The following is a 12,018-nucleotide window of genomic DNA, read 5'->3' on the forward strand; positions in this document are numbered from 1 at the left end:
TTTTCTGGTTCTCCTATGTATCCAACCACTCCTTTTCAGTCTCATTTCCTGATTCACCATCTATATCATAACCACTAACTTGCATATAACTGATAGCTCTGTCCTGGGCTCTCTTCTTCTTTCTTTCTCCATTCTTTTGGTGCCCACATCAGTTATTCTTGACTGCTCAATCTTACAACATGTACCTGGTCAGTTGCCAAATATTGTCCTTTCTATCTACATATCATACTGTGTAAATATCCCCTTCCTCTTCACTAACACAGTCACCATCCTTGTTTGGGTCCACAATGCCTTTTACCTAGATTATTGCAAAAGCCTTCTGATTATTCTCCCCACCTCAAGTCTCTCTTGACTTGAATTTATTTTCTGAACAGCTGCCAAAATAATTCTCCTTGATTTCAGAGCTAACTATGTCACTCCACTACTCATTAAACTCTTGTCATTTCCTATTGCTTTTAGGGTCAAATATTAACTCTCTGCTTTGCCTTTGAAGTGCTTTACAACCTGGCCCATTCCTATTTTTGCTACCTTCTTATATTTTAATCTCCCTCTGTTAATCTGCAGTTTAGCCAAATTGTCTTTCTATTTCTTCCTCACTGGCATTATCTCATCTCCCATCTCTCTGTTGTTGCACTAGCTATACCCTCCCCCTACATTTTGGAATCTACTCTCTCCTTACCTCTTTCATTCTTGTCTTATAACCTCATGATCTAGCACCAGACTTTATACATGGTAAGTGCTCATGAATCTTGTAAAATTGTATCTCCATTTTACATATGAAGAAACTGAGGGAGGCTTAGAGAGATAAAAATCACTTGCCCAAGGTTATGGAACTATTGAATAGGACTTGAAGCAATGTCTCTTTCCTCTAGTTATGGAATGACCTAGGCCAAATTGCCTCACTTTTTTGGGGGGGTGGAGGGTTTGACATATATATGGCTATAGGAATATCTGAAGCAGGCAATTAAATCAGATCTTTGCTCATCAAAAAAGAATCTGAACAACTTGACAGAAGAAAAATAAAGAACTTTTTTCAAGAATACATGGTATACCTTTCAATGACGGGTCAACCATTTAGTTAATTTGGAAAAGAATATAATATCCTTGGATTCAAAGTCTATCTTAAACCTTCAAGAAGTAGGGCTAAAGAAATGTAAAGGGACTTCCACTTCCAGAAGCCAAGACGGCGGAGTAAGAAGTAAGTCACTCTCACCCTCCTTATCAACTTATGAAAGCCTAGAAAATATCACCCCAGGAAAAACCCTGGACAGCTGATCCAGAAGAAAGATGGGGTACAGGAGTCCAGTAACCCAGGTAGCTTGAAGGATTAACAGGGAAGGCCCCTATTGCCCTGGGGGAAGGGGAGCCGTACAGAACAGTATATGTCCCAGCAAGCTAGGGGAAAACACAGACTCAGCATACCAGGAAAAAATTCTGAAACCCAGGTGGTGGAGCATGCAAACACCAACACCTGGACCCCTGAATGCCTCAGTAAGGGTGGGGGAACTGATGGAAACCAGCTCAGAAAACCACCAGATGCCTCAGCATTCTACAGCAGTCTACCAGTGCCTGAGAAACACTCTGTGAAGTGTTCCAAGGGAACCCAGGTGGATAAACTTCCTGTAACATACATCTGAAAGGAGCTGAAGAAAGTGAAAGGAAAGGAAAAGCAGGCAACCTCCAGGGGCCAGACTACCCAATCCTACCCCTAGAGTTCCAGTGTTGTTGATTCCAGCCCAACACCAGGTAAGCTGCCAAAACCCTACAGCCTCCAACTGCCAACATTGAAGGCTACAGCACACAAAGCCAATGACCAGGCTGAAGGCTCCCAGCACAAGAAGCTTGGATCAATGCCCTCTGCTCCCCAGCAGGAGAGCTCAGTCTTGTTAAAGGCCAGGAAATATGCAAATAGCATGAGCAAAAAGAAATGTAAAATAGATTCACATTATGAGAACAGTGAAGATCAAGTCAGAAATTCCAAAGAGGATAACGTTGTCAACAAACCCATATCTGGAACCTCAAAAGGGAATATAAACTGGTCTGAAGCCCAAAAAACCTTCTTAGAAGAGCTCAAGAAAGATTTTAAAAGTCAAATGAGAGAGATAGAAGAGTCCTTTAAAAATATAATTGGCCAACTGGAAAAAAAGTACACTGAAGAAAACAAGTCCTTAAAAAATACAATTGGCCAACTGGAAAAAAAAAATACACTGAAGAAAACAAGTCCTTGAAAAATACAATTGGCCAAATGGGGAAGGAGGTACTGCAAGCAGCCACAAAGAAACAATTTAAATATCATGGACCCACAGTCAGGATAACACAGGACCTTGCAGCTTCTACATTAAAAGACTATAGGGAATGGAATATGATATTCAATAAGGCAAAAGAGCTTGGATTACAACCAAGGATCAACTACTCAGTGAAAATAAGCATGATTTTTCAGGGGAGGAGATGAATATTCAATGAAATAGGTGACTTTCAAACCTTCCTGATGAAAAAGACTGGAGCTCAACAGAAAATTTGATTTTCAAATACAAGACTCAAGAAAGACATAATAAGGTAAATGGAGCAGAAAGAAACAATATGTTGTAAATAAGGACAAACTGTTTACATACCTACAAGGGAAGATGACACTTGTAACTCTTGAGAACTGTATTATTACACCATGTTAAAGGAGTATACATAAAGGGGGTGGATATAAGTTGACTTTGATGTAAAGATAAAATGAAATCTAATCAAGTGGGTTAAATGGATCCAAGTAAGTGGATTAATCTGATCTAAGAAAATGTACTAAGAGAAAAGGAAAAGAGGAGGCAGACAAGGGTGAACTACATTAAGAGAAAAGGCACAAAAATCTATTACAAGCAGAGGGAAAGAAGAGAGGGAGATGAGCATTGTTTGAACCTTACTTTCATCAGATTTGGCACAAGAAGGGAATAACATAATCAGTTAGGAATAGAAATCTAACTTGCCCTATAGGAAGTAGGAGGGGAAAGGGGAAATAAAAGGGAGGGGGATGAAAGGGAGGGAAGAAGTAGTAAGGGTAAAGGGGAAGAAAATGGAAGGGGCTAATAGAAGGGAGGAGGGACTGAGGGAGGCAGCGGTCGAAAGCAAAACACTAGTGAGAAGGGAAAAGGAAAAAGAAGAAAGAAAAGCATAAATGGGGGGGCAAGATGGAGAGAAAGACAAAGATAGTAATCATAACAGTGAATGTGAATGGGATGAATTCTCCCATAAAACAGAAGCGGAAAGCAGAATGGATTAAAAACCATAATCCTACAATATGTTGTTTACAGGAAATACATTTGAAAAAGAGTGACACACACAGGGTAAAGGTAAAAAGCTGGAGCAAAATATATTATGCTTCACCTGAAGTAAAAAAAAAAAAAAGCAGGGGTGGCAATCCTGATCTCAGACAAAGCAAAAACAAAAATAGATTAAGATCTATTTTGATCTTAATCTTTTGATAAGTCAAAAGAGATAAGGAAAGAAACTACATCCTGCTAAAAGGCACCATAGACAATGAAGTAATATCATAACTAAACATATATGCACCAAATGGTATACCATCTTAGAGGAGAAGTTCAAGGAGTTATAGGAAGAAATAGACAGCAAAACTATACTAGTGGGGGACCTCAACCTCCCCCTCTCTGAACCAAATAAATCTAAGCACAAAATAACCAAGAAAGAAGTTAAAGAGGTGAATAGAATATTAGAAAAGTTAGATATGATAGACATCTGGAGAAAATTGAATGGAGATAAAAAGGAATATACTTTTTTCTCGGAGGTACATGAAACATACACAAAAATTGACCAAGTACTAGGGCATAAAAACCTCACAATCCAATGCAGAAAGGCAGAAATATTAAATGCATACTTTTCAGATCATGATGCAATAAGAATTACATGTAATAAAGGGCCATGGAAAAATAGACTAAAAAATAATTGGAAACTAAATAATCTAATCCTTAAAAAATGACTGGGTCAAACAACAAATCGTAGAAACAATCAACAACTTCATTCAAGAGAATGACAATAATGAGACAACATGCCAAAACTTATGGGATGCAGTGAAAGCAGTTCTTAGGGGAAGTTGTATATCTCTAAATGCTTACATGAATAAAATAGAAAAAGAGAAGATCAATGAATTTGGCATATAACTAAAAAAACTAGAAAAAGAACAAATTAAAAATCCTCAATTAAACACCAAATTAGAAATATTGAAAACCAAAGGAAAAATTAATAAAATTGAAATTAAGAAAACTATTGAACTAATAAATAAAACTAAGAGCTGGTTTTATGAAAAAACCAATAAAATAGATAAACCTTTGGTTAATCTAATTTAAAAAAAAAGAAAGAAGAAAACCAAATTACTAGTATCAAGAATGAAAAGGGTGAAACTACCACCAAGGAAGAGGAAGTTAAAATAACAATTAGGAATTATTTTGCCTAACTATATGCCAACAAATTTGACAATCTTAGTGAAATGGATATATATTTACAAAAATATAAATTGCCCAGATTAACAGAAGAGGAAGTAAAATACTTAAATAACCCCATCTAAGAAAAAAGAAATTGAACAAGTCATTGATGAACTCCCCAGGAAAAAATCTCCAGGGCCAGATGGATTTACAAGTGAATTCTATCAAACATTTAAAGAACGATTAATTCCAATACTACATAGACTATTTGGGAAAATAGGTGAAGAAGGAGTCTTACCAAATTCTTTTTATGATACAAATATAGTGCTGATACCTAAACCAGGAAGAGTCAAAACAGAGAAAGAAAATTATAAACCAATTTCCCTAATGAATATAGATGCAAAAATTTTAAATAAAATACTAACAAATAGATTACAACAATTTATCACAAGAATAATATGATCAGGTAGGATTTATACCAGGAATGCAGGGCTAGTTCAATATTAGGAAAACTATCAGCATAATTGATCATATCAACACCAAAACTAACAGAAACCACATGATCATCTCAATAGATGCAGAAAAAGCTTTTGACAAAATACAACACCCATTCCTATTAAAAAAAAACTAGAGAGCATAGGTATAAATGGAGTCTTCCTTATAATAATAAATAGCATCTATCTAAAACCTTCAGCAAGCATAATATGTAATGTGAGCAAGTTAGAGCATTTCCAGTAAGATGGGGGATGAAACAAGGTTGTCTATTGTCACCACTGTTGCTCAATATCGTACTGGAAATGTTAGCTTTAGCAATAAGAGAAGAAAAAGAAATTGAAGTTATTAGAATAGGCAAAGAAGAAACAAAGCTATCACTCTTTGCAGATGATATGATGATATACTCAGAGGAGCCTAGAGAATCAAGTAAAAAACTACTTGAAACAATAAACAACTTTAGCAAAGTTGCAGGCTATAAAATAAACCTACATAAATCGTTGGCATTTCTATATATTACCAACAAAACCCAACAGCAAGAGATAGAAAGAGAAATTCCATTTAAAGTTACTGTAGACATTATAAAATATTTAGGAGTCTACCTACCAAAACAAACCCAGGAACTATATGAACACAATTACAAAACACTTTTCACACAAATAAAGTCAGATCTAAATAATTGGAAAAACATCAGTTGCTCATGGGTAGGGGAGCTAGTATAATAAAAATGACAATTCTACCTAAGCTAATTTACTTATTCGGTGCCATACCAATCAAACTACCAAAAAATAATTTTATAGAGTTAGAAAAAATAATAACAAAATTCATTTGGAATAACAAAAGATACAGAATATCAAGGAAACTAATACAAAGAAATGCAGAGGAAGGTGGCCTAGTCATTCCAGATCTTAAACTGTATTGTGAAGCAGCAATCATCAAAACTGCTCGGTACTGGCTGAGAAATAGAGTGGTGAAAGATGTGGAGGGAAAGCAGTGACTTGCTTGAGCTCTCTCCCAAAACCCCTCCAAATACCTATAAAAAATGGCTCTAAACAAATTCTAAAGCAGCAGAATCCACGAAAAGACAAAATGAATCAAATTTCCACCCAAAACAACCTGGATGGTTGATCAGAAAGGTATATTGCACTGGGTGGGAAGAGGAACACAGTTCAGCATGGGTGAGCAGGCCGCAGTGAACCTGGAGCAGACCCCAGAGGACTGAATCACAGGCAGCTGTGGCAGTTTCCAGATTTCTCAACCCATGAACGACAAAGACAACTTGGAAGGTCAGTGGGATAAGTTTGTGACTACGGTGAGAGAGGAGCTAGGTCTCAGCCACAAGTCCTAAGCACGGCCCAAGGCAGTGGCTGCCTCTGAGCTTCTGGCCTACAGACTGTGGGAGAATCGAGTGGCTGATCAGAGTGGGATTGTAGGGATCTCTTTGCCAGTGCTGAGGCAGGAATCTCTTGCTTTGCCCATGCTTGGATCTGGGTCACAGTTCTGAGGGGCAGTCCTGGTAGAGCTTATTGGGGTGGTGGAGAGAAAACACCTCACCCCTCATCATACCACCTTGGAAGAACTGAGAATTTACTAGAAAATCCCTAGAAGTGTCTCTGAAAACAACTGTACAAACCCCTGAAACTTGGGATAGTACATTCTCCACATTGGAAGCAGACTCTTACCTTAACAAAGAGTTTAAAACTCAAATAATTGGCTGGGATCATGAGTAAGCAGTGCAAAAAGAGTAAGACTATATTATTTTACTTTGGCAACAAAGAAGATCAAAACATACAACCAGAAAAAGACAACAAAGGCAAAGCCCCTACATCCAAAGCCTCCAAGAAAAATATGAATAAATCCCAGGCCTTGGAAGAGCTCAAAAGAGATTTTGAGAAGCAAGTAAGAGAAGTAGAGGAAAAACGGGGAAGAGAAATGAGAGTGATGCAAGAAAATCATGAAAAACAAGTCAACAGCTTGTTAAAGGAGACCCAAAAAAATACTGAAGAAAATAACACCTTAAACCAATTGGCAGAAGAGGTCCAAAAAGCCAATGAAGATAAAAGCAAAATTGGCCAAATGGAAAAAGAAGTCCAAAAGATTATTGAAGAAAATAGTTCCTTAAAAATTAGAATAAAACAATTGGAAGCTACAGAGAGGGGGCAGGGCACAGGGTGAATTGAAGGTGAAGGGGTCATATCTGGAAAATAACATTAAGAGGTGAGAGGATTATACTAGGAGAAGGAAAAAGAGAGAGTCAGAATGGGGTAAATTATCTCACAAAAGAAAATACAAAAGAAAAGGCTCTTACAGAGGAAGGGAAACAGGGGAAGGTGAGAGGGAATGAGTGAATTTTATTCTCATAGGATTTGACTTAAGGAGGGAATAACCTGCACACTCAATTGCGTATGGAAATCTGTCTTACCCTACAGGAAAATGGGGGGGAAGGGGACAAGAGAGTAGGGGGATGATAGAGAGGAAGGCAGATTGGGAAAGGGGGTAATCAGAAGCAAATGCTTCTGAGGAGGGACAGGGTAAAAAGAAAGAATAGAATAAATGGGGGGTGGGATAGGATTAAGGGAGATAGAGTTAGCTTTTCACAACATGTCTACTAGGGAAGTGTTTTGCATAACTGCACATGTATAATCTATATTGAGTTGCTTGCCTTTTCAATCAAGGTGAGTGGGGAGGGAGGAAGGGAGAAAATTTGGAACCCAAAGTTTTAAAAACACATGTTTAAAAAAATGTTTTCACATGCAACTGGGAAATAAGAAATACAGGAAATGGGGTACAGAAATCTATCCTGCCCTACAGGAAAATTGAAGGGGAAGGGGATAAGAGAAGGGGGGGGAGATAGAAAGGAAGGCAGACAGGAGGAAGGCATATTCAGAATGCATGCCATCTTGTGGTGGGGGGAGGGACGAGATGGAGTGAAAATTTGGAGCTCAAAATTTTGTGGAAGTAAATGTTGAAAACTAAAATAAATAAATTTATAAAAAAATTTAAAAAAAGAAATAGAGTGGTGGATCAGTGGAATAGGTTAAGTATGCAAAATACAGTAGTCAATGACTATAGTAATCTATTATTTGATAAACCCAAAGAACCCAGCTTCTGGAATAAGAACGCACTCTTTGAAAAAAAACTGCTGGGAAAACTGGAAAAGAGCATGGCAGAAACTAGGCATAGACCAAAATCTCATACCATATACCAAAATAAAGTCAAAATGGATTCATGATTTAGATATAAAGGCTGATACTGCAAGCAAGCTAGGAGAGCACTGAATAGTTTACCTTTCAGATTTATGGAGAACAGAAGAATTCATGACCAAACAGGAGATAGAGAACATTACAAAAAGCAAAGTGGATAACTTTGATTACATTAAATTGAAAAGTTTTTGCACAAACAAACCAATTCAACCAAGATTAAAAGGAAAGCAGAAAATTGGTAAAGAATTTTTATGACCAGTCTCTCTGATAAGGGCCTCATTTCTAAAATATATAGAGAATTAAGTCAAATTTATAAGAATACCAGTTATCCCCCAATTGATAAGTGGTCAAAGAATATGAACAGGCAGTTCTCAGATGAAAAATTTAAAGCCATGTATAGTCACATGAAAAAATGCTCTAAATCACTATTGATTAGAGAAATGCAAATCAAAACACCTTTGAGGTATCTCATCACACGTATCAGATTGGTCAACAAGACAAAACAGGAAAATGATAAATGCTGGAGAAGATGTGGGAAAATTGGAACACTAATGCATTGTTGGTGGAGTTGTGAAATGATCCAACCATTTTGGAGAGCAATTTGGAACTATGCCCAAAGGACTATAAAAATGTGCATACCCTTTGACCCAGCAATAGCATGTCTAGGGCTATATCCCAAAGAGATCATAGAAATGGGAAAAGAACCCACATGTACAAAAATATTCATAGCAGTTCTTTTTGTGGTGGCAAAGACTTGGAAATTGAGAGGATGCCCATCAATTGGGGAATGGCTGAACAAGTTGTGGTATATGAATGTAATGGAATATTATTGTGCTATAAGAAATGATGAACAGGCTTTCTTCAGTAAAACCTGGAAAGGCTTGTATGATCTGATGCAGAGTGAAGTGAGCAGAACCACATTGTGCACAGTTACAGCCACATTGTGTGATCATGATATTGATAAACTAAACCATTCTCAGCAACACAAGGATCTAAGACATCTCCAAAGGCCTCGTGATGAAAATGCTATCCACAAAGAAGAAAGAACTATGGAGTTTTAATGCAGATCGAAGCATACTTTTTTGCTATTTTTTTCTTCTGTTGTGTTTTGTTTTCTCTTTCTGGTGGTTCCTCCTATTGATTCTAATTCTTCCTTACAACATCACTAATTTGAAAATATGTTTAATGGGAATGTATACATATAGCCTGTATCAAATTACGCACTGTCTTGGGGAAGGAGGTGGGGAGGGAGAGGGAGAAAAATTTAAAACTCAAAAGCTTATGGAAGTGATTGTTGATAATTCAAAATAAATTAATTAAAAAATTATAAAGACATTTACTACATTTAAAGACATTAGAAACTCAGAATGAAATCTGGAAAGCCCCTTAGAGGTTTTCCTCACTACAGATAAGGAAACTGAGGCCAAGTAGATGCGATGACTTGAACAAGAATTCTATTACAAATAAATAGCAGGACTGAAAATAAAATTTAAGTTTTTTGACTTTGTCTGGCACACTATCCACCTAACACTGTATTTCCCCCTACTAATTAAAATTAAGCCAGACAACAAACTTTAGTTATCTTAATGTGATCAAATACAACAAATCCACTCCTGGTACAAACACATATAAAAATGTTGTCTAAAAAAAAAAGACAGAGTTGTTGGACTGGGTCTAGGCTAAATTTAAATTTTGGAGTGTTTTACAAACTCCCACAAATTCAAAGATTCCAATATCACCATATAGCTATTTAATAAATACAATAAATATTTATTAAGCACCTATGCCTATATATGCATGTCACTGCACTAGGTTCTAAGGGAAGACAAAGTTAAATAATACATAGATTTTATCCCCATTTTCAGTGGAATAAAGGGAAGCGACAAGTGTTGAGGAGAAAGGGACTTGGTGGTCATAATTTTGTATCATGGAAAATTTCCAAAAAGTTCAAATAAATATTTTTCATATACCCTGCTCTTTTCATGAATGAAAAAGATGAATTCTCTTCCTTAACCCCAGAAAATCATCATTTTGACTTAAGCTTAGCTTCCAGAAACCCCACAGGTCAGAATATTTTAGGGACTGTAAGTGGCTACACTGGAGTGTCTTTACCTGTGGGTTGACCATATTCACTGTTGGCCATACCCTATGTGGCCAGGAAGAAACAGGTTTCTTTCTTTCTGGTAGGAGTTGCCTCACTACTAGGGTCATTGTTGTGTTGTATCTGTTTCTGTTCCCCTGACTTTGATCAGATGCTTCGGCTCAACCTGCTATTTCTGTACAAATTGTTTAATATCCTTTATGAATCCATATTTAAAGAATCTAAGTTAATTTATGTCAGAACAGTGAGGTTTGGTGGAAAGAGTCCTGGATGAGGAGTCTGGAGGACCTCTTTTTAAAAGTTGGTTCAGTTGATTTTTAAATCCCACTCCATAGATGCCTATACTCTCCTTGCCACCTGCCCCCAGCCAACAGCCCCACAGCCATGGAGGATGTGAATGAGTACAGCAACATGGAGGAGTTTGCTCAGGGTCGCAAAATCAACACAAAAAGAACCATCAGGACACCAATAAAATGTGTATTGAAGAACTAAGCTGGGACATGAGCAAGAAATATTTCCTTGAATACTTGTCTCAGTTTTGGAAAGGTGTAGACTGCACAATTAAAACAGATTCTGTCACAGGAAGACAGAAGGAATTTGGATTTGTTCTTTTCCAAGATGCTGCCAATGTCGATAAGGTCTTGTAATTTAAAGAACACAAGGTGGATGGCAAATTGATAAAAATCTAGAGCTTTGAAGGGAAAGAAATCCTTCCCCCCCCCCAAAAAAAAGCATTTGTAAACAGACAGAGCCCATATTCATCTGAAGAACAAATCAAAGAATATTTTGGAGCATTTGGAGAGATTGAGAAAATTGAACTTCCTATGGACACAAAAACAAATGAAAAAAGAGGATTTTGTTTTATCACATATACAGATGAAGAACCAGTAAAGAAATAATTAGAAAACAGATATTATCAGATTGGTTCTGGTAAATGTGAAATCCAAGTTGCTCTGCCCAAAGAGGCATACAGCAGGAAAAACAACAACAGGAAGGAGGGAGGTCACTGCAGCTGGCAGACAAGGTGGGACTAGGCTAGGGGTTGTGCCTGAGGTGAAGAAAGCACTATGGCAAAGTATCCCTAGGGGATCACCAAAATATTTACCAGCCATATTAAAAGAGGACATGGAGAAAACAAGTGCAGATGCTACAGCAGCCTGTCTTGCAGGATGATGCCATTAAACGGAGAGTAGTCTTTTGTTGATCTGAAATGACTATTTTGTAAATTTTCAGTTCTTCCAAGGTGCTATGATCAAGGGCAAGGTGTTTACTCCTTTCCTAGCCTGTGCTCTGGTCTACGAGTGACCACAAGCACTTTTTTCTGTCTTGGAACTGTGAGGAGAATTTCCTCTCCAACACCACTATAAGCTTCACCACGCCAGTGCTCCTCCTCACCCTGGGATCGCCACCCAGAACTGTGACCCAGATCCAAGAACGGGCAAAGCAAGAGAATCCTGCACCAGCAGAGAGATTCCTGCAAACCCCCTCTGATCAGTCACTTGATTCCCCCTCAATCTGTGGGCCAGAAAGCAGCTGCCACCCTGGGGCCGCACTCCGGGACTGGAGCTGGGACCCCACCGTGCTTCTCTCTGAGCACTGCAGAAACAGACTTTTCCCATTGACCTTCTAAGTTGTCTTTGGCATTCATGGGTTGAGAAGTCTTGAAACTGCCACAGCTGCCTGCGACTCAGTTGCCTGAGGCCTGCTCCAAGTTTGCTGCAGCCTGCGTGCCCATGCAGAACTTCCCTCCTCTCCCTGCCTGGTGTGACGTACCTTTCCAATCTATCATCCAGGTTGTCTTGAG

General features: G+C 37.9%; 1 pseudogene; it reads left to right on the forward strand.

The window, feature by feature from the left end:
- Positions 1-10,577: 10,577 nt before the first annotated feature.
- Positions 10,578-11,807, forward strand: LOC114028184 (annotated as a pseudogene).
- Positions 11,808-12,018: the final 211 nt, after the last annotated feature.

Source organism: Vombatus ursinus, unplaced genomic scaffold (assembly GCF_900497805.2).
Source record: "Vombatus ursinus unplaced genomic scaffold, bare-nosed wombat genome assembly UNPS02014872.1, whole genome shotgun sequence".
Taxonomy (NCBI): Eukaryota; Metazoa; Chordata; class Mammalia; order Diprotodontia; family Vombatidae; genus Vombatus; species Vombatus ursinus.